Source organism: Apis laboriosa, unplaced genomic scaffold (assembly GCF_014066325.1).
Source record: "Apis laboriosa isolate Shangri-la unplaced genomic scaffold, ASM1406632v1 scaffold112_cov148, whole genome shotgun sequence".
Lineage (NCBI taxonomy): Eukaryota > Metazoa > Arthropoda > Insecta > Hymenoptera > Apidae > Apis > Apis laboriosa.
Window position 1 is genome coordinate 1,476,498 of NW_025220865.1, and position 21,590 is coordinate 1,498,087.

At 32.9% G+C, this 21,590-nt stretch overlaps 1 protein-coding gene and 2 long non-coding RNA genes across 5 annotated transcripts in view; 2 read left to right on the top strand and 1 right to left on the bottom strand.

Annotated features, from left to right (window-relative positions):
• The first annotated feature begins 3,684 nt into the window (after positions 1-3,684).
• LOC122715018 lies at positions 3,685-7,065 on the top strand. 2 transcript variants are annotated; one of them, XR_006346756.1, is made up of 5 exons: positions 3,685-3,869; positions 3,958-5,276; positions 5,554-6,328; positions 6,398-6,728; positions 6,846-7,065. It is a non-coding gene; the product is annotated as an uncharacterized LOC122715018 (long non-coding RNA). The 2 variants fall into 2 exon arrangements; XR_006346757.1 differs by having other exon boundaries at positions 3,848-3,869; positions 3,962-5,276.
• A 1,611-nt stretch (positions 7,066-8,676) lies between these two features.
• LOC122711302 overlaps positions 8,677-21,590 on the top strand; it is a 46,433-nt gene continuing 33,519 nt past the window's right edge. Inside the window, exon 1 of the transcript XR_006346079.1 lies at positions 8,677-9,325. The gene's annotated coding sequence lies outside the window, so the exon portion shown is untranslated. The remainder of the gene's footprint in view (positions 9,326-21,590) is intronic.
• LOC122711310 lies at positions 18,026-20,689 on the bottom strand. 2 transcript variants are annotated; one of them, XR_006346081.1, is made up of 3 exons: positions 20,594-20,689; positions 18,219-20,502; positions 18,026-18,130 (listed from the first exon to the last, which is right to left on the bottom strand). It is a non-coding gene; the product is annotated as an uncharacterized LOC122711310 (long non-coding RNA). The 2 variants fall into 2 exon arrangements; XR_006346080.1 differs by having other exon boundaries at positions 18,026-20,502.

Here is a 21,590-nt window from a genome sequence, read left to right on the forward strand (position 1 = left end):
AATTTGCATCGGATCGGAGTGTCTGCCTAGTAACTAGCTGCTTTTACTACAACGGGTATCGCGCGGCTTGAGATTCGAGAAATGCTTCTGCATTCTCGTCTTCTTCTTCTTTCCTTCGTTCATTGTGTGTGTATTCACGATATGCATACTTATATGTATACGAGGCGAGCACTTGTCGAACTGCCTGCCAGATCTTAATGTCTATCGTACCATTCGTACCGATTGTACGAAAGGCAGTCGAGGTGAAGTTGTCGCCTCACGAAGGAAAATATTGGACCGTTCGCGTTGAAAAAATAAAATAACATGCTTGGGAAAGGATTGAATCGCGTGTGCGTTGCCTGATATTTTTTGAAGTGTTCGTAATATTTTTCAAGCATTTGATCGACTTTTGTCGAAGACAAAGCGACCAAATGCAGATATTTATCATTGGTTTTTCGCGATTCTACCGAGTGATATTAGATTTTGTAAAATATCATTTGATCATTGGATAATACATGAACGAATATTAAGAAATAGAAATAATATTTTTTTGTACAAGGTAAATTATTAATAAAAATATACGTACATTTGCACGATCAAAAATGATTATCTCGTGTTCTTTGAATCTGGTTTATGTTTGATTCATTTTTATTTATAACTAGATTATAATAAATGCTAATAACTATATTTTTTAGTATTAAAAAAATAAAAAAATGATATATTTTCATATACATATGTATGTGTACTTATTTTTTACTCTGTTTCAGCAATAAAATCAAAAACCTGTTCTATTCTCATTAATTAAATACACGTATATCTCTAATTATAAATAATATATTTATTTATTGCTATTTATGCTGTTTTTATCTATTTTAAACTACAATTATATGTATTGAAAAATATATAAATTTATTTATTTATATAACTAATTAATTATTATTAATTATTATATATAATTAATTATTTATTTATTAATATCCTTAACATTAAATAATATTTATTTACATAAAATGTACATAATATTACGAAATTTTTCAAAATGAATAAAAATATAGTAAAAGCATCGTTGTTAATGAAAATCAATTCAATACAGAATTATAATTTTTAGGATAAATTTATAATATAATATATATTATATTAAAATATAATAAACAAAATTTTTTGATAAAATAAAAAAAATCAACTCAAAATATTTGATAAATTATAAGTAGTAAATATTTTAAAGATTAACATAGATTCAATTTGAAGGAAGTGAGGTTACCTGAGCGAGGCAGCCACTTAATGGCAGCACCATTCAGATTGTGCTATCACAGTGAATGAAGTCTCTTTCGATAACAGGTGAAAGAGTAAGCCAATATCACGACCCTTGCATTTCCTCGTCCATAATATTTTGCAAGAATATATTTCCTGGAACAGAGAATAATGATATTCTACTTACGAGTTATATATAAATTTTTTTTGGATTATTTTTATAAAAATATTTAATACATGTTAAGTTTGTTTCTATAAAAAAAATTTTGAATAAATCGTCAATATGCCAATGATTGTTATATAAAAACATAAAAATAATATATTTTTACTAAGCATTTGTAAGATTTATTTATTTTTTTTTTGTCATTCGTTTCTATTTCTAATCGCATAGGTATAAATTAATAACCGCGATATAGCTTTCTAAGACTAGCTAATAATTAACTTCTGCCGCGATAAATTTGCTTTTCCATATATAATCTATTTAAAAGACGATATGCACGTAACACAATATTTTTTAACAAGTGATACATACACTATAAGTTAAATCGTTCTAAATGCGAAAGAAATTTGAATATAATGTTCGATAGGTGTTCGATTATTTATTAACATTGTTGCAATGTTCAAATAGTTTATTCGAGAGGTCGACGGCCTAGAATAGGTGGTACATTCGCAGACGTATGTTTTCAGTAAAACATGATCGCGCCCAAACATTCCAATCCCACGCAAATTGCTGTCCCTAAGTCCCTCTACGAAATACCAAGTACTCATAGACGGTCAAACGTCAGAACAATTTAAGGACTTGATTCCGACAATGTTTCTAAAAAGATAGAAAATTATTTATAATACCGAAAATATATAATTAAAATATTGATTCATAAAAAATTATAACTTATAAAGATAATATAATCAATAAAATATATCGAAAATATATTGAATAATTGATTTCGAATTTTTAATTTTCTAGTGATAAATAAATTTTGTGAATTTAGGTTATGTTCATGTGAAATTTAGATAATAATATACAAATTTATAAAGCTTTGCACGCTACTCACTTTTAATTTTATGATATATTTTAGATTTTAAGAAATTATGATTAAATTTATGTAATACATATATGTAAATAAATTTGACGAATGATTTGTCAATTTGATACACGAATAATTATTTCAAGAAATTAATAGACATACGACTTATCTTCATATCGATCATGGACGTTGCAAGATTTAAAATAAAATGCTGACTAAAATATAATTTATTACTGTTAAATGTTAGAACAATTGATAGCAAATATTATAATAGTATTATTATAATAGTATTAAATGTCAATGAAAGGTTATGAATTTCATTAACATAATATATAACATAATATATAACATATAACATTCTATTTATTATGTTAATATATAGTTATAAGATAATATAGAATATGTATAATTTTACATAATAAATATTATATTATACATAATAATATTTATGAATAGTTTAAAATAATTTTTAGGAAACAGGATATAAGATTTCAAAAGTCTATTATTCTTATAAAATTTACGTAGATAATAATATCAATTATATTATATTTTTATTGACTGATATGTCATAAATCATGAAAATTTGAAATCGTACAAAATAAGAGAGAAAATTTGCATCATTATATGATATTAGATTGGTAAACGAATACACATACACATAATGCATATCTATATAAGATATGCTCGACAGGCTTCCTTTAACCTCGATCGTCATTTTGTTCTTCTTTCCATATTATCTGAAAGGCCTCCCAGGTCGTGGCTCCTACTATAATGTACCGAACCAGTATTACAGTGTTTCATGGACGTGGTTCTATGTGTGTGCATGCAAGTGTCATTTATATACACTATTACTATACACAGAAACGACTATTCGATGTGGAACGATAGCGAGCTAAAGGATTGTTTTAGATATAAACGTCAGTATGCTTTCTACTTATAATGTATTGTTATTTCTTTCTTTGTTTTCTTATGCCAATACATGGAAAAAGAAATATATGTTAATAGAAATATAAATTTAAACAAATAAGAATAATTTAAATTATACAAATCATATTATATAATATAATTATATATAAAGAAAAATCAAATCTTTTAAATTAGATATATTCATTTACGTTAGAATTTTATAATAGAATTTTATGAATTTAATCACTTTCAAGATTGCTTGATCGAAATTCGAGAGTTTTTTTTTGCATATGAATGAGTCAGAGGGGAAACGTTGGCTACGGGTGAACGAACATCAAGGGAGTACACCGGTGTATCGAAGCGAGCAACAGGTGTGACTCGTGTATCTCTGCTGGATACTTACGTGAATAATCCGGCTGGTCGATTCGTTGGCAGGTGTACATAACCGCGTTCTGTCTAGAGTCGCATGTGTCTCCACGGGAAATGACGTGAATGATTGCTTTCCACGATATTATTTCGTTACACGAACCGCTGATCACTATGCACGAAATACATCAAAATTTTTATAGATTCTACCGCTAGATATCGTATCGTTCGCGAACGAAAGTTTCGATTACGTCAACTCGCAAGTTATCGACCTCTCGGCTAATCTCAACCTATGACAACTTCAGATGGATTCGATTAATCTTCGATATTTAATGCTGACAGGTAAAAAATAGAGATATAATTATAAATTACAATAAATTCAGAAAATTTTATCAGAAAACAAGTGATGTTGAGAATTTTTTTCCAATAGCAAGACATGGAAACTAATTAAAATTCCGAACAATAAGTAAGGATCGCTGTTGATTCGTGGCATGCACCTGTGGAGCGAGGCGAAATGCACGAAGAGCAAGAAAAGGAACAAAAAGACAGGGTGATGTTCGACCGAACGATTTTCTCTGGCCCTTTAATCAAGAAGGAGGAACCCGTAACGACGTAGCGCGTAATGAGTAATGACATCTGGTCTGTATAGGGCGGGGCTAACAGGTCCCACGCGGTCTCTTGGTTATACATATATGTTTTACGTACACTAACACTATCGTCCGGTTTCTGCTCATTTAAACACTTACGAACTCGATTTAAACGACCTCCATCCGTGCGATTGCCTCTCGTCCGCGTTATTCGTATCGTTCGTGTAAAGCTTCGTGCAGATTTATGAGATTAAATTTATTTATGTGTCTAAGTATGAAATAGATCTTGTTTTGTTAGAAAAAGTTAATTAATTTTAATATTTAATCGAAATAACGATTTAATATTTTGAATAAAAACGTGTTTAAAATTTTGTAGCTAAAAACTAATTTTCTTTTTCATTGACTATTGATTGAAAATTTATTGATTTCTGTGATTATGACTAAATCTTCAAACTATTTCAAAAAATATATTTTTATTCCATGAATTATTTTATTCCAATTTATAAAGATAAAACTATCTTATTAATAAATAACCTCAAAAGATCGAAACACACTTCGATTTTCATAGAGTTTATTAGCTAACATAGCTCGGTTGCGTAATAGTTAGAAACGCATAAAACGCAATTATAAATCCATTTCATAACGCGAACTGTTAGTGCCAGATACAGACGTATACGCGTGTATATTGAAAGTGCAATATGTTCGCGTTAAAACATCCGCTTGCTAAATACGGTATAAGCGTATCTTAGAATCATACCGGGTGATACTGTTGCAGCATTTTAGCTTTGTCGCTGACATCTGAATCGTAATTGCGTACGAAATATTATACTATACGGATAAGGATTTCCTAATATGGACTAAGCTTATATGGAAAGATAAACTATTTTACATTAGGATGTCTAACGTCCTCTCTAACATCTTGTATACAAGAACGAATCCGGTTGTGTAACGGTTTAATAACAAAAACTATATTACCGACATAAAAAAGCAAGAATATAATTTCTTTGTACAATTTTTCATTTGTGTTTCATGAAAATATAACTGTTGTACGGAAATTTCTCTCTCCATTTTATATGTTAATTGTGCTCTTTACAGTGAAATATTTTCCTCTAAAAAAGGATTGTAGTTAAAATTTGACAGTGGATCGTATTTTGCGTCGGAGGTGAAAAGATTTTCTCAATAACTTTATAGGAATTTTTGTTATCTTTTTTTCTTTTGTGTATTAAAGTTTGTGACATAAAGATATTATAAAATTTTACAAAGCATATTTGTCTACAATTAATGAATCTTTCGAATTTTCGAATTTACGTTACTACAAAGAAGAGGTTAACTTTGTTATAACTTCATATATATATATATACATTTTTCTTAAAACATGTGATATTATATGTTACTTTGGTTAATTTGTGTCATGTAAGAATCATGTTAATCGTTTCCAGGGACAAAATATCTATGTTGATCGAAAAGAATATACGAGAAAGAAGGGCGAGAAACTGGTCATTACGAGCGAATAGCTGCGTCGAAGTTGTGAGAACCGTGGTGCTCTGAGACGGTGTTATTAAGCAAAAATATTACACCGTTTTCAGAGCATTAACGAACAAGTTTTACAGGGGAACGTAAACCGTGGCCGGCTCATATATTAAGCTGGTTTGAATGTTCTATGAACGAATACGACAAATCCATGCTTCGGTTCTGACCTTCTTTGGCGCGACAGCGTGGGCGCATTTACTTCAGACGGAATTACAGTCTGCACTTACTCCATCTTACCTCAGTCATTTCAGTATAAGTAACTGCAATCGTGAACCGTGACCGTTGTATCGTATCATCTGGTTTACGTAATTATACGTATGAATGCACCGTCTTGGATCAAAAGATAATTCGCCCGGAAGTGATTCTTACGTGAGCTTGGTGGTCCTTGATGATTACAGAATTTAGAATTCGTCGCAGCATAGGAAGAAACTGGTTTTACCTGAATCATTTCACGGTTGGGAAAATGGATCGCACATTAGCCAGGACACTGTTAGAAGTTGTCGAGTTAACTCGCAATGTTTTATTATAAAAAATAAGAATTACGATTTTCATATTAGATTAAAAATAGAATACTTAAGATATTCCAAGACAAGAATTTGGAATTTTTCTAGTTATTTTTATTATTATTTTTTTTTTAAATATCAGTTCAAGGAAATTTTAGGATTGATTTTTAAGGAAATATCGGTAAGTGATCTTTAATTTATTCTTATGTATATAATTACATAATAATTAATATAATATTATATATTTTAGGAGATGTATATATTTTACTATGCATTTTTGCAATTAAATGGTATGTACAAATGAATCGAGCTCAAGTATTTTCCTGATTCAAAACGTTGTATCTTTGAATGGATAAATGAAATTTAATATACGAATCAACAATAAGTATAATATTATAGCAAGGAAACTTGGTTAAAAGCCAAGAAATGTAAATCACATAGATAGTTTGATCTACACGGAATCGTAATGGATATGCAAAACTAGAGTAAAATGCCAGATATCGTTTAGTGATTGGAATAAGCACGATTCAGACTGTATTACTTTTGCAGTCAATCACGTGCTTGACTATATTATCTGCGAAGTAAGCTGTTTTCATTGAAAATTGGTATTTGTGATCTCTAATAAAATAATATCATTATAGTAAAATGATACTATGAACAAAAGTAATAATTGATAACTGATTTTATTTGAATTTCAGATGGTAAAATCTTTTATATCTTTTATTTATAATTCTAAATATATATTAATATTTGAATTTTTATTTTTTCACATAAATATTAATCTTATAATCATATAGCAAAAAATGGATTATCACTAAATAATTATATCCAAATATATTATATCCAATATGTACTTAAATATTTATTGATATGTCTTTTAAGTCATTTTATAAAATAACATTTTATTAAATTGTGAAACATAAAAATTCCAGAAAATGGATTTTTTTTTTCCAGAAAATTTTCTTCAAGATCATAAATCATTTCAATCATATCTATTTATCATTCGTCTTATTCATATTAAAAAGTTTCTTTCGTTTGTCAATCGAATGATCAAATCATGAGCTATTATATTAGTCACACCTATAATCGGGCAATAGAGTCGTATACAGTTTTGCTAGTTGTTCAACACGGATATCACGTTACACACGTAACGTGGAGTAAAAGTACAGATGCTTGAACTCTTATCATTTATCAACTGATTTAGCCGTCGTTGAAAGAGCTGAGCAACGTGCCTTGTTTCCCCATATATGTATAGTGGCACGCTTATCGCATATCGAAACTCTGACACGAACTACATCTCGCAAAACTCTAAACTTGCTGTTTGCATAGTTACAGATTTTTATAATGGCGCGTTAGCATTGATATCGACGCAAGATAAACAGTATCTGTATTTCTCGACCCCGAGGGATCATTTCCTGTTTTGCAAGCAAATACTTGACACGTTAGCACATTGCAAAATTTTCGAAAATATATATAAATTTCGTTTCTTCATCCAGTTGGCAGACCACTCCAATTGGAATCGAAACACTGGTTAACACATTTTCTGCAACAATTTATTACTTCTGCCGTTTATATTCGCCGCCATTTAACAGATATTTACGCCACATTAATAATGTGGTAACCGCGTGATTCTTGAAAATTTTCTCATCTGGCTGCATCGTACATGTCGTTCACAAATCATAAACACATCTCTGCGACAAAATTATGCGCTCACCTTATTCACTCGTAACGTGTAAATTATGAGCCAACAGTGGACCGGTTTCCATCGAACTGAATCCGAAACCTTATTCATTTTTTATATTTTGAATACGAAAAAATGTATGTACAAATTTCGGATATTGGATAATATCAATTTTATGTGTTTATTCTTGGAATGATTATCGTAATTTAAATTGGAATGTTTAAAATTTATATAAATTCGAATATATTTTCACTTTTCATATATATATATATACGTATATTTATAAAATAAAAATAATTTAATATTAATAGAATTGTTTACATATGAATTATTTATATTTTTTAAATTTATACTTATTCTCTAACGATAAATTCGACAATTTGTTGTTGACAAGTTTTATTAAAACATATTAGATAAACTTTGACATTTCATGTTAAAATAGGTAAGTTATATGTACTTGTTAATATAACTTTATTCATTTATTTAACATTCGTAAACAAATAGTCATCAATCTCGTTTCTATTTCTTTCTATTCGTTTCTATTCATTTTTCAAATAAAACTTTACATTTATATCTCAATAAATTTATTATAACTTTTCAGAATAATCTTTGTTTCTTCTTACCTTTTTAAATCAGCGTAGCCCGAAATCATGATTTCATTCATTGAGAGAAATCCGAATGAGCGTCGGAAATGTCTCTGACGACAAGCGGTTCTCGTTCGGCGGAACCGCCCGCGCAGTACTTCGGGCGCGCCGAAGGGGGCCGAGGTTGGCCGAAGCCGGGCGAACACGGACGAATAGTCGGCTCGAATCGCGCTGCCGCGATGCATCGGTTCGAACGCGCGCACGGGCTGGCTGTCTCGCTTGTCTCCCTAGTGCGTCGTTCGAGGTTTGTCCCTTCTCGTTTCTCTATTATTACAAATCGTGACGGGCAGCGATTTTTCGAAAATACGCGCGCTACTGCGACACACATCGATATCAGTGTAATTTCATCATAATTTTCGATTGACGTTACAACATTACGAAGAATGTTCGAACATTTTCTATATGTACAAGTGAGTGACTCGATGAACTCGTTGCCCGCGTGACACTTGAATGTGATTGTCGACGCGCGCGCGTATATTGCCGACACGCGGTTCGATTGTCGCTTGACAGGTTCCCATTATGCTCGCTCGACATTAGGAATTGTGTGCAACATTTTGTCAGAAACGTTATTTGCCTATGTAGTTCGCGTAATTATCTCGGAGGGCGCGACGGAGGAGAGAAACGCACGGAATACGGAAGACGTGATGTATGTGCCAATTGACAACTAACCTTTACGCGAGTGCACGCGTGTGCCGCGTGGTTATCCACGATCTGAAGTTTTCGCGGTTATACGAAGCACGCGGTTATTTGTGGCACGAGGAACTTCTTAGAGGAGAAGAAGCTATAAAAGATTGATCAGTTGAAAGTGGAAAACGCTTCTCCGACCAGGCCCGTTATGGATTCCTATCCGATGGTGAGTCGTTATTTAATAATATTATCCCGCCTTTTTCTGGAAGTGTGCTAATGTGTTGACATTTTTTTCAAGCATGTCGAATACTTACTAGTTGTTATCTTCTGTTATGTATAAATACTAGGAAAATTTTGAAGGAATATTTAGAATAAATTCTAATCATATACGATATATGTCGATATGTTTACAAACTAAGATATAGAATATTCGTTTTCTAATTCGTAATAATATCATGTTACTTAGATTTTTAATGCGCATGTGTATAATTACGTGTAACTAGATTAATCAAATTTCAAACAAATAACTATGTTTGTTGTAGTAATCAATTTTAAGCATTTCAATCACTAAATTCCGTCGAATCTTATAAAGATCGATTATCGAAAGGCAAGTTGTATGCTTGCGATAAATAGAGACATTTCTTATTATTGGTAGCAAGCATTCGATTGGAGTATTATTATGTCATCAAACACGATACATACAATAGGCGCTTAGGGGTTGAATATTTTCATAATCGTGAACGGAATGATAATAATGGTCGGCATAAGTTACAGTCTCTGGAAATGGCTATTAGCGAACCGTGCAAATGTAGCAATTCGCGAGTCGCCGCAAAAACAAGTTATCATTCGGAAAATTGCGATTCATCGTATTTAATGACATCGTTTCGTTTCTTTATTTATTTTATTCTTTATTTACTTTTTACAACAAAGTGAGTTATTTATAAATAAAATAAGTTAGAAATTTTTAATAGATTATATCAATTTTTGGTTATACAAAATTTTGTTTTAATCATATTTTTATTTTATAAAATTAAATTTTGTAAAACTACATAAGAATTTATTATAAGAGAAGTAACATTATAAAGTATTTTTAATTTTAATTTGTTTTTTCAAATGTTTTGAAAAAAATGTATTTAGAATGAGATTGAAAAATAAGTAACAAAAACATAATTTTTTGATGTTTATATTATATTATAAGATTGAAATATCATAAATATACATATTTATATTAATATTAATCTTAATATGCTATTATTTCATGTTAATTTCCTAATGCTAATTGAAATACTGAAAGAAGAATATTCAAATTATATATCTGAGATCATAATTTAAATATTCCTTCAAGCTTCAAGGAAATTTTAGAATTAGAATTTTATCTTCCTTTTTTATTCAAAGTATGAAAAGGAAGGTATAAAACAATACGAATAAAATCAAATTAAAAACGTTTTAACTTCCATATAAAGTATTAAATGATACGAGTCACTCGAATTTTCATTTTTTGAAAAATTAAAATTTTTTAACTTTATCAATTAACTTAGCGCAATTGATTAATTGATTTTTATGCGATGATTTTCAAAGATTTTTGAATAAAAATTTTAAATATATAATAATCCAAAATAGGGAAATTGTTTAGACATTTTCGTGCAATAATGTATTTAATTCATGCCCAAATATACAAAATTATTTTACAAAATTTTCCGCTCGTAAAAGTAGAATCTCAGGAACGGTCAAGATTAAAATGATTTATTTCCGTGACGAAAATCCTCTGGAGGAAGTCATGCAATTAATTGCAAAATTATCACCGCATCTTTGCAACGTTGCTCGTAATAAAGCAGATAAATCGGACGAGCAGAACGCGAGGTAAAATCGTGCCGCTAGTTGCTGCAATCGTTGCAGATGAGCTCTCCGGATTGAGCAGCAGGATAATGATCTTTCCATGGTATTATCTTGATCCTAGCGGATTTCTTGTCAGAGAATGCCTTCCAAGTTCCAATTTCGTATAAATTATCGGCCTTTCCGAGATGTATTCTAAAACTAGCTATTAGAAGGAAAGCGATTTTTTTGAAAAATAAATCAAAAATATAAAATGAAGATAATATAATTTTTTCATTTAAGATCTCGTTATCGCGAAAATTAATTTTATTCGATATTTCTAATTTTTCTTTTAATAAAAATTTGTTTTAAGTATAGAAATATCGGAAAATAAATCGAAAATAAAATTTTTTTCGTTCGAAGAAAGTATTATCTTCGATAAAATCAAGTTTGAAATTACGTTTCGTTCAATTTCGATACGAATTAATAGAGAGTTATTTTGCGTAATGTAAATAGATGAAATATAACAACAATATGAAATATATAACAATATTCTCTATTCGAAGTTTTCATTTTTAAAAAAAAATTTTCTCAAAAAAAAGAATAAAAAAATATTACATTTTTCACTCGTTTTAGCAAAATAATATCTTCTCAATTATCGAATCGGAACCTGATACGATTCCTTCATAGTTCAATTTTCTCGTAAACGTGTTTTCAAACGGGAAGATTTCATTCCATATTTTCGATTTATCTTTACATCATGAATCACTGTTCTTCCTGTTTTTTTCTTCCCTCCCCCCTAATTACACCAAGTACGTCCTTTGAAATTTTTAAAAGCAGCTTTTACACGGCATTAAAATGTCGTTGTTTCTTGCGATCGGCAAAGATGAAACCTCCGGATTCAACGCGAAGATAAATCGAAGATAAAGATCTTCTCTCGCAACGTTATCTTGATCCTCGCGGACCCGTTTCAGGAACGCTACCGAAGTTCCAGTTTTACGCAAATTATCGTCTTCCTGCTCGATCTCTTCTTAATTTTATCGACAACACGGGATGCATATTTTACGGGTTTCTTAAAAGCTGTCGTTTACACGGTTATAACAGTTGTATCGTTGTAATCTTACCGCGATCCTTTACGATCCAATCTTTAGATTTAGTGCGACGATAACCATACCATCTTCTCGATAGTAATCCCGATCCACGTAAATCATTTTATATTCCCTTTCTCTTACAAACTATCATCATCTTCCAATTTCTTGTCAACTTTCCTCAACGTTATGTATCAATTAAATCCTCTAAGCTAAATATGTTTATTTGTTTATTATATAATATACAATAAGTATATCAGATTCTTAAAAATAATTCGAGTATCATTGCAAACAAAAAAAAAATATATTAACACCTCCTTCTAGTCATCCCTATCCAAGCTATATGTTCAATGTTACACATATTAATTCTGAAACCACGTTAAAAAGAGGACGAAACAAAGATATCGTGACATCGTTGCACGCGGATTATCCAAATTCGTATATTAATTCGTAACCAATGATCAATAAGAATATCGTGTGCAGGAAGAGCGATATTTTTTCCTCTACTTTCTCTTGATGAAAAAAAAAAAAAAAATACGAACAAGGTCCAATCCATCTCTTCGACGCATAAATATATATATATATTTAAAAAAAGGAAGGAATGCGCTTTCATTTAATTTTATTCGACATTCGCGGAGAGCCACAAAGAAATTCCATTCCGCTCGTCGAAAGGTCAAGATCGGGTTTATTTACTTGGAGCGGAGCACCAAGAGGGAGCAATTAATCGCGAACCTATCGCGATATCTCCCGGAAGGAGGGCCCGGCTGGAATTTCACGCGAATCGCGCTGCATCGAGTTATTAGTCATCGAGATCCTCGAGATTCTCGCGGAAGGAGAGTGTGTGTGCGTGAGAGAGAGAGAGAGAGAGAGAGAGAGAGAGAGAGAGAGAGAGAGAGAGAGAGAGAGAGAGAGAGAGAGAGGAGGGTCTTCGCCTCCCTCGTGCTGCACCAGCCTATTATTTCGACCTTCCCGCGCATTCCACGACGTGATTGCTACCTGCTTTTTGCTTCCTCTCCGCGAACGAAATCCTTGGAATCGTCCGTGGATGAAGTCATTTCGAAGGAAAAGAAACGATCGCGCTCATCACGGCAGCCTTCGCGGATTCATTTTCGCCAACTGTTCCTGGACAACCTTGTTTCTTTCTTTTTTTCGAGGGATCGCGATAAGCGATGAAAATTTCGAGGGCAATTATATATCCGTTCCGAGGTTGAACGAGTGGATGGATCTTGGGCCGATAATAATATATTTTTGTTTTTTCTTTCTTTGAAATAAACGTCCTTTTACAATTTTTCTCGTAGCGAGTAGAGATAATTGAAATTTTGTTGAAATTTAGTTTCAGAGAAAATTAGAAAGTTAGAAAATTAGAAGATAAAGATCGATATAGATAAAGATTTTTATGAATATCTTTGAAATTGGAATGAAATGGAGGATGCATCGTGAAAAATTTAGAACGCGATAATTAATAATAATGCTTTACGGTATGAGATCACAATCGATGTAACGATACTATCTTTTATTCTTTGAGGAAAAATTCGTATATTTTTCAACGTTGTCCATATCTTTGTCGTGAAAGGATTAAAATATGCGCCTCTCTTGCGCGTAAAAGCGTTTCTACAATTCCTCGCCGTTCACTCTAATATATTAACAGTTTCTTTTTATGGGTCGGATCGTGCAAGTTCGTCAGGGTACACGGCGATGGGCACGTTGGACACAGGGCAAGCTTGAAACGCGATACACGATTGCAATTTTACGTATGGCGAGGGAACAGGCCGACGAGTGTGCTTTATAAGGTGCTTGTTAAATTTTACAACCGGTCATTATGCCCTCGATACTTGAGTAAAACTTGAGGAAATAATAATAACGCGCGACCGTTTAACTGTACGATGTTCGTCTGTGATCCCGTGGTGCATCTCGAGGTTTCCCGATCTCACGCGAAAGATTTCCCCGTATTCCTTTCCCTTCGTGCAACTAATTTCATCCTTTCCACCTTCGTGTAATTATTTTTCACTTGAATCTATTCACTCAACGGTAATATACTTCCTCGAATTCCAAGATCGAAACACGGCATCGTGCATATACATATATGTGGATAACCTAACTTTGCTCGAAAAGAAAAAAACTCGAAATTATCGTTCTATATGGATACAACACGTAAAAATCCAGAAATAGAAATAAGATTATCCATTCAATTTCAAAAATTAGACATTAGTTCTTCTTTATTACGTCACATTCATCGTTGAAAGAAAAATTCGCGTGGAAAGTGTCGATTCGATAATATCTCGAAAAGCCCACTTTTTAAACGCTTTTGTTCGACTGAACACGATTTCTCGACTTGTATATATATGTATATATATACATCATCGAGAGAGAAAACGGTGCATGTTCGATCGACGATAAATGAGAATATATCCGTTTGTCACTTGCCTGTTCTCTTGTCTTCTCGGCGCACATAATAACGCGCATAATTCCGCCATAAATTATCGACCGGATATATTCTAATTCCGCTGCGTGGGTAAAACAGTTATTATTGCGGGTTCGCGGCTTGGTATTGTGAAGCTTGGTTCGCTCGCGATGCTGTTCGAGAGGATGGGTTGAAAACGTGTGTGATGCCGTATGGGACACGTTCGAGTCTGGAATAATTTATTACAGCTTTCTTAAAAAACGAAGCTGGGATTCCAGCTGGTGAAGCGTGCGTATAAACGAGGATTGATTGCATCCTCTTGGTACGTGCATTTGAGAGATTGTTTAAAACCGAGATACGATGATTACGGGGCCCGATCGGTCCTCCACGTGTGCGAAACGATTATTTAAATGTCACATTCACGTGCCAGTTGACTTTCGAGTCTACCGGTTTCGAATATCCGTTTGGACGATCCACTTCGTGTACTTATGATAACCGAGAGAGGTTATGATATGCTTTTGAACCGAACGAGAACGTAATATAGGTTAAATTGGTCGAACTCGATGAGTGGTATAAAAACAGAATGATTTTGTTGAATACTATTAAATGATGATACTGTATCTTCAATGTTTAATTTTTACGCATTCCTACTTTTCAAGTTATAAAGAAATTCTTCCTCTCTCCATGATATTCCGAATATCAAGTGCTCAATTTCGTACATAGAATAGAAAGTTGATTGATTGACGATGATTCAAGTTGAGTTTATAATTCAAGTTTATATCTATTGTTAATCTTCACTCCTTATATTCTAATTCTAACCATTTTCAACAAATACACGATGCACAATTATCAATTAATTCTCAAACTAGCTAACAAAAGTGTCGAATTGACACGTTACTTTATTTACACGTATAGATCCCATTCGATACACTCTATTTTCGTAATCGCTAGCCATATTATGTATCCCCGTTCTGTATCACGCTTAGCTTCCCATCCACCATCGATACCAGAGTACCTTCGCAACGTTCCTCGTATCTATCTCGAGGAGAAATAATCACCGTCCAGTGTGTGATTAATAACTCGACTAGTTCTTCGGCCGGTCGGCCATTTCCATCATTGTTTCGAGCTCCGGGTAACCATTTAATAGACGGGGAAGCCGCGTGGGCTTATCTGGATCGTGGCGTTCCATTGAGAGGCGAGCACAATGGCATTGAACGATCCTCGCGATCAATTAAATATCACCGGTATAAATATGAGTTAACGAAGGCCGGAGATCGGTCCTGGATCCGGATCGATAAATCGCGACGCGGTGTCGGTCCGCCTCAACGCCGAATTGATCACTTTCGTAACAGCGTTGTCTACATGGGGAGAACGTGTATAATTGGCCCTGATAAATTACATTTTGCTCGTTTTTATTACAACCGTCCTTTTCTTTTTATTTATTTATGATCTTTATTTAAACAGCGAGAACGTGGAGATGGAAAACGGGGTTTGCTTTGTTTCGCGTATGATGAAGTTTAAACATGTAAGATGTATCGATATTTGCGCTGATTCCATTAAGCTTGTTGTTCCATTAAGATGGTGTAATTGAAAATTTGGTATTGCGGTATTGTGTTATTTGAAGATCGTTTTAATGGGATTGTTAGAAATATTGGATCAGTGTTGTGTGTTAATGATAAATCAGTTTATTGTAGTGTATAACCAAAACGTCGAAATTGTTCTGTCATTGTCTACTCGAAGTTTAAAATTGGAAACGATTATATTTGTGACAGAAGTGTTACAAATCGTGTATCTCTAATATTTTTAATTCAATTTTCATTTTGTCAAAATTTACCGTTTACTCTCCTTATATAGCCAATAGCTTAGTTAATATCTCCGCACACTGCATCGTTAGAATATTCTTATCGAATAGCATAAAATTGTATACTACAAATCTAAATAACACTATCCTCCATTATTGCATCATTATCGATCGATGTGGTTTCTAGATATGGTCCTAGTGAAAATGATTGGTTTACAGTTTTCAATTACAAATAGTTATTGCTGATGGAAAATAATATTGTTTCTTGTTATAAATCGCTTTATAGGTTACCTGTAATAATTCTCGCGAGTGTGAAATTGTAAATGATTGGTGGTGTTACGTTGGGAACGTGGGTGAGGTTAAACAACGGGTTCGAGAATGATTGCACGAATGAGGTAAAAGTCGTTTTATTTCTTTCTCTTGATGGATGTGATATTACGTTTGTAATTGACTTGAATGCCTGGATATACGTACACTGTAGTAATCTTTGTCCAGTGTAAATGACACAAACAAATAGAGAAATTGATTAATTACATGGGATGAAGATAATTGGATGTTTGATCTTAATGTATTAAAGTTAATATACTTAATTGTTAGATATCAAAACTTTGCCAAACTCGTGTCACATTCATAAGATAATAATAATAATAGCATCATTTCTTTGGTTTGCAAAAAATTAATTTCTTATTTTTATGTTTCATGAATTCAATTGTATCAAATAAAAATAAATTCATATACAATAAGAAATTATAAAATCTATTTTTCAAGAGTTTCAAAGAATTTTTACATTTTCACATCTCATCCTAAAAAATATATTTCATCCTTGATACATATATTTATTAATTAAAAAAATTAAAATTATCACCTCAGTTCACAAAGTCTATAAGTCCGTGAAATTTAATTTTAAAAATTCAAATAACCATATTCGTTGTTTTCATAAAACCTAACTTCGTGAATTGCCTCAAGAATAATCGATCACAACATAATATCGTTTCTCCAGGTCTGGAAAATAAAAGAAAAAAAAAAAATGAAAAAAAAAAGAAAGAGGGTTAATATCACGGGTCGGTTATTCGATGATATTTTAATTCGAGGTTATTAGCGGTAATTTTATTTTACCATATAAAGTAGTGGGTTCCATTAGTACTGTAATTGTGGTCGGGGTCTCGTTACACAGACAACCAATTCACCGTGTCTTCTTCGTCCGGCCGCTTATGACATTCTTGTTACTCTTTTGACGAGGAAGAAGAAACGTGTTCTTCATCTCCCATCGGGACTCGAACGGTCCCCATTGGTGCCTTCTTGCGCTCTTGCCGCGCTTAAAATCCAGCTAACCTAGGTCCCCGTCAAGCGTGACGGGACTACGATGAATGGGACAAGGGTCTTCTTCCTCGTCGCCGATGAATGAGACAACAGTCGTACACTTTTCTGCCTCGACTTCTTGGGAACTGGTCGACGTTGATACTCGTTAAGCCCTATCATATATTACAGAGTGCTTGGAATCAGTCAGGAAACGTACAGTAACTCACGAAAGTATTAGAACACTATGTTACTGAGAAATTTGATTAACTCAAATAATGATTTTAATAATTTGTATATATAAAATATAATAGATTATTTGTGAAAATTTGAAATTCATTCTCAAATTTTTAGCATCTTTTTCTTTCATGTTTTGAATACAATTTTGCATATTTTTTAACCTAAAATTAAATTTTCTCGCATTATTATAAATTTATATTTAAATATATATAATATACTTATAATATACTTTATAAATTATAATTTAGTATTTAAGACTAATATACATGTTTTTATTGTGTTCTACTTACAAACTTGAGCTACTGGATACATTACTGATATCTATGATACAAGAGGTTTTGTTCTTGTTTCCTTGAATTTACGGTTCGGTGTCTAAATACAAAAGAAATAAAACTGGAAGATAGATAGCCATAATTATTGTCATATTTTAGCGGTAATGGAAATACGATGAAGTAATTAAGAAATGAATACGAATAATTACTCGAGATGTTGAAAATAAAGGTTTATGGATGTGGACATTGCGGTCGTAATGGTTCTGAGCTTGTACGAGTTATCATGATTCTCATTTTAATTTTGGTTATTTTATTTGATTTGATGAATTCATCATATCATCATTCCTGTTCAAAACGTTTTTTAATTCAGTTCATATCTTATTTCAATTCTATTTTAATATATTATTTCTGTTATATTTTGCTTCTATTCGATAATTCGAATGTTAGGTTAAGTAATGTACAAAACTTGATCCAACACTACATCCAACGACGAAATAAACTTGTTTTATCATGTATTCCAATTTTCTCTATATCCAAATTAAGAACCCGTCTATGTGAACTTTACAAAAAACAACCTGGATTGATCTGTTCTGTAATTCACTACAGATCGAAGATTCTCGAAAGTGTTCCATTCGTCGAAAGATCGAGGAATATACCGTCATTAGCCGTTAAAAACATCGGCGCCAAACACTCCTAATCTCGGTTACGTGACCGAACGAATGAATGAGCCTTCGTCCCGGTATTATACCTCTCGAGGGTACCACTTAGAAATACTGGAGAACGAGTATGCTATCAGTGTCCTGGTTCTTGCAAAAAAGCCAGGAATAACGCGGCTGGTTGGCGCTGCCGGTTCTTCCTTGCGATCAACAATGGCGGTCACGTGTGTCGCGGCGCTTCGTTTTGTGCGCATGTGCACTCTTTCTCTCCCTCTCTGTCTCTCTCTTTCTCTCTTTTCATCTTTGTGTCTCAACGTTTGTATGTATGCGTCTTGTGTGTGTGTCGCATAGTCGTGTCGTTGGTAGCCGACAAGATCCCATAGACGGTGCGACGGGGGTTGTAGGAAGGGGTTAGAGGCACGCATGAATGGAAGGTTCATTCATGTGGTCGGCTTTCCTCGTACACACGTCGCCGCCGACTGCCTCCACCTTCTACTTTTGTTTCTATCGTCGGGCATCGATGTTACGCGCGCGCGCGTTCCTCGTCGAAACAATACGCTCGTTTCAATCCCGTGTTGCATCAGTGTCCCTCTATCATTCACTTGAGATTTATATGCGCCATTGTTGACACGATGATTCGATCGTAGTCGAGATATCAATAGTACTAATTGTGAAATTAATCGATACGATATTTGATGTATTTTATAGTAATTTTGTATTAAATTTTGTATTATGTAAGGATTGGAGTCAAATATTCGATTAAATTTCAAATAAATTAGATCAATATGATTTTCATATTTTGAATAATTAATTCTTTTAGTTTTGTTGAGTTTCATAATTTGAATAAATTTCGATCATGGTTGAAATACTAATATGGAATCGATCTATATTTCGAAATCTCGATTTACATTTGCAACAAAAAAATATTTGTTTTCTAGGTAATCCACCAAGTAATTTGCATAGTCGTCAGAGAAGGTGAGAAAATCTCTCATGGTTAACTTCTATTCTTTTAAAATTTAAATTATCCACATACTTCAATCTATTTAAAGATCAGATAAAACTCGATAAAACTAGATAACAGACACAATGTACGATATTTCGTTAAAATATTTCGAAAATTTTTCATCTAAAATGCGAACAAACAAGATCAGATACTTTATTTCGCTTTCCCCTTACAACCTCGAAACGGTTTGAACCGGCGATCGTGTTTCACCAGATAAGCAAACGCAACTAATAACTTTCTTCCTCAAAGTCTAAACGGTCAATCACCATAAATTATCACTTTCTATTCGCGTGCAACGTCTAACTCTGGTGGTGAGCGCACTCGAGATCGCGACATATGCAAATTAAACGCTTCATTCTCGAAACGCAATTAAGCGTGAACTGAGGGCGTTACAAATGAAACGATCGCAGTGAGAAACCTATGCTATTCTTCGATATCGAGATCATGGACTTTCTAATCGTTCTAATTATCTTAAGAATTTTTTTATTTCGCAATCGAAGGAAAAATCTCTCGTTTCAACGACAATTATAAGCCTCTCTGTGTAATGTAAATGGCTGGAGAATCGATCACGGTATGTGTATGTGATCTCTGTTAGAGATCATCTTTAACAGTGACTTCCACGTTGAAATAGTCACGTGACAACCGAAGTTCCTCAATCCTCAGTGACAATCTAGAGACAGGAACTCGTGAATCAAGATCGTATCCAGCCAGATAATATCATTGTAACGATAAATAACTATATGGATATATACAGGATCGTTCTTGGATGGTGTTCAATTTTTCCCAATTTTAAACGAAGATTCGTTATAACAGAAATATCTATAAGTTATATTCCTGAAAAATTAAAAATTTTTGTAATAATAATATAGAATTTTAAGTTAAGTTTCAATTGAGCTATAAAATGAATTACATTAAATTCACTTACTTAAACGAGTTCACATAAATGGAATAAACGTTTCTTCCACGTATCCCATAAATTTCAAACCTAATCGTTCGAAGGAATACCTGGAATAAATAACTCTGTTACAACGCATAATCTCGAAGAAGCAATAAATATAGATTATTTGATTATTAAGAATGTATTTCGCAACATATAAAGAGTTGGATCATATTAATGAGCTATAGAGAATTATCGAATTTCTTCTTATGCAATATTCAATCATCGTCTGAAACACCCGGTTCATTCATCAAACATTTCTTCCACGTATTCCCTCGAACGATAATCCAATCCTTCCATTTCCTCAGAATCACCCTGTACAACACGCATACAAGAGCGAGGAGTGGGGATAAATAAATGGTGGGTCGGATCGTTTTATATCGAGCTGCTATCTCGACCTTTCTTTCTCGTCCATAAGGCTAGAAGGTTCGTCTTATATGGAATAAGGGCTGCACATGTACGTGTACGTATTCATATATTGTTTCCACGTCGAGGGATGCAAACGCGTCTATCTTTCCTTGGTTACGAGCGAAACTTAAGTACTCGCGCTGTTTGATGAATGGACCGCAGGACATGACGCAGCACGTGGGTGGAATTACAGACGATCCACGAGCCACGTTATTGGAAACACGGTAAACGATCTACGATCGTTTGAGAGATACGTTTCAACGATAAAGCTCGGATACGTCGTAAAATCTACGTGGAAAAGTTGAGAGACTCGTGACGTTTGATTCATTGGAAAAATGTTTAGAGAAAGTGTTCCTCTTGAACTTTGATATTCATATGATGTGTTGAATATTAATTTGTACAGGAAGAGAAGAGAATATACAGATTGTATATCCTTTTTTTTTTTTTGAAGATTGAGTTTCTATTTTATTAGTTTTTTCTAATTTATTTTTGTGCTTTTTTCAAACCCAAATACTTTATTCGTCGAATATTATACAGAAACCTAACCTAACCTAATACACGCAGGTAGGTTACGAAA